General features: G+C 61.2%; 1 non-coding gene across 1 annotated transcript; it reads right to left on the bottom strand.

Annotated features, from left to right (window-relative positions):
- Positions 1-937: 937 nt before the first annotated feature.
- Positions 938-1,090, bottom strand: LOC139054041 (5.8S ribosomal RNA). Its single transcript, XR_011510984.1, has one exon. It is a non-coding gene; the product is annotated as a 5.8S ribosomal RNA (ribosomal RNA).
- Positions 1,091-2,500: the final 1,410 nt, after the last annotated feature.

Here is a 2,500-nt window from a genome sequence, read left to right as displayed (position 1 = left end):
ACGGACTCGACACGTTCGAAAACCCAGCGCCAACCGAGTGCGACGCCCTACCACGTCCTTCGCCCAACACGGAGCTACTTATAGACGAGGCTGGCAGGCGGTGAACCGCCTGCACGCGTGCGGCGCACGAGCAGTTGCGTGGTAAGCGACCGTGTCTGAAGCCCAAAACACCACCGAGGCAAAGATCGCCTTAGCAGCGCGCCGCTTCAGCGGGCACCGCAGGGGCGACTAAAACCTGGCGGGAGGCATCGTCTCGTGTAGCGTCGCCCCTGCCCCAACTGGAGTGGCCCAGTCTTAAGGGGACAGAGACTGCGAAGCACTTGGACCGACGGCGGACTACGACGGAACGCTTCAGCTCGGCCAACGCTCTCGAGGGAGACATTTTCCGTCTCGCGGCAATTCTCCGCCGTGCCGTGCTCTTCTCGCTCGCAGACGGCGCTCTCGCGTCGAACCGCTTTCGGGGGCCACCCTTCTCCTCCCCGCTCCTCGCACGAATCTGCCGATTCCCATTCGTGCGACGAAGCCCGGAAGGGCGCCCACACAGCTGCGGTGACGTGAGCGAGCGACCAGCTCTGGAGCTCGACGTACTCCGAAGGCAAACAACGCAAATTGCGATCGCTTCCGACTCTCTCGCAAAGGTGCGCGCTACAAGGCAACAGACGTTCGCGCCTCGAGCTTGGACCGCTCTTTCCCTGCAGGTATCCGACTCCATCCTGCGGCGGTCTTGCCAGAGGCGCGCACTCGTCACGCTGCAGTAGTAATGCCTCGTTTCCGTCTCTTCGAAGATTTGGCACGACGGCTCGCCACCGTCTCCTTCTCGTGAGGTTGCTGGCGCGTGGCTTCAGCGCTCAACGTACTGTCCATGATGCCGACGCGGTCAAAACGAGTCGACGGACGCACGTTCCCTGTGCGCCGAAGGCTCTCTTGATATGTGATCCGACCCTCAGACAGACGAAGCCAAGGGAAGACCCAAGGCCGCAATGTGCGTTCAAAGAATCAGTGCTCAGTGTGTCCTGCAATTCACACCAAGTCTCGCAGCTGGCTGCGTTCTTCATCGACCCGAGAACCGAGTGATCCACCGCTTAGAGTCGTGAAAAATAGTTTGTTCAATTCAGTACAGTACAACCAGTGTTTCAGGCACGTGGCGTCTCCCTGTGTGTGGTTTCGAAGAGCGCCTTTCGGCGTGCGCTACTCCTGTTTCGCTCTTTCGTTCGGCGGTCACGCGTTTCCGCATGACCGCTGCTGATCCAACAGCCTACTCGAGACGAAAGACAAGAGCTTGGCGCGCGCGTACTCGCGCAGCTCTCCAAAGCCACTCGGCCAGTGCCAGGGACGGCTCTCTGCGCCGGAGCCACAACAAGTCTACTTGAGGCGGAAGACGAAGCCAGCAAGGGCCTGGCCGCAAGTGCGTTCGAATACGGGATTACAGTCCCTCGTCTGTCCGTACTTCCTCTTTCGACGTGCGGCGCCTTCCCAAAGCGCACAAGTCCGCAAACCGCAGAACGCTTCCGACGTAGCAAAGCCGCGTTTCCTTCGGTACTTCGCAGCAACGCCGCCTTTCCCTCGGCGGCGGGCAAATAGCCTGCAGACGTCGTCGCATTGAACCGCGAACTCGACACCTCGCGCGTCACGAGCGGGAGCCGACCGGCAGCCTCCGGCCCTTTCGGGCGCGGTGGAATTTGCCGCGGAGGACGGGAGAGTGCTTTAGGCCACGGTTCCTTCCGTACTTGGCAGCCGCACCCTCAATACCGCCGGTTCCATGACCGACCGAGCGCCGCACCGTTCCTTTAGTACTTGGGCAGCAACAAAGTCGGGTCGTTACTCCACACTCGCCGCAGGAAGCGACCGGCAGCCGCCAGCCTTTTCAGACTCGGCAGCGTTTGCCGCGGAGGACGGGAGAGCGCTCGCACCACGGTTCCGTGTGTACTAAGCGGCAGCGGCATTAGCTCTCGACCGTCAGTTCCTTGACCGACCGCACGCTTCGCCGTTCCCCTCGTACTGGGCAAGAGCAGCAGGTCGGGTCGTCTTACTCCCATTCCGCGCAAGAGTGCCGAGGCGGACTTCAGAAAGCCCACCCAACAGTGTGCGTTACGCCGTTTCTACCCGCGGGCGCGGCCAAGCCAACCGTCCAAGGTTGCAGCCGGCGTCCACTGGGCGCAACAAATTTGGCACGGGGCGCCCTTCGAAATTCGGGCAATCCCCGGCATGTTCGGGTATAGCCGTCCCCGCGTCCAAGCGGGGCCAGCGGCGGAAAGCGTCGGGCGCAGCGAGCTGCTTCACCCACACGGGGTAGAAACAATGGCGCTCGTCACCCTCGAACAATCCGGTAATGATCCTTCCGCAGGTTCACCTACGGAAACCTTGTTACGACTTTTACTTCCTCTAAATGATCAAGTTTGGTCATCTTTCCAACAGACCGGCGCAACCGAAAGGCCGCGCCGGACATCGGTCCGAAGACCTCACTAAATCATTCAATCGGTAGTAGCGACGGGCGGTGTGT

The sequence above is a fragment of the Dermacentor albipictus genome, unplaced genomic scaffold (assembly GCF_038994185.2).
Source record: "Dermacentor albipictus isolate Rhodes 1998 colony unplaced genomic scaffold, USDA_Dalb.pri_finalv2 scaffold_542, whole genome shotgun sequence".
Taxonomy (NCBI): domain Eukaryota; kingdom Metazoa; phylum Arthropoda; class Arachnida; order Ixodida; family Ixodidae; genus Dermacentor; species Dermacentor albipictus.
This window is presented reverse-complemented; position numbering and strand designations above follow the sequence as displayed.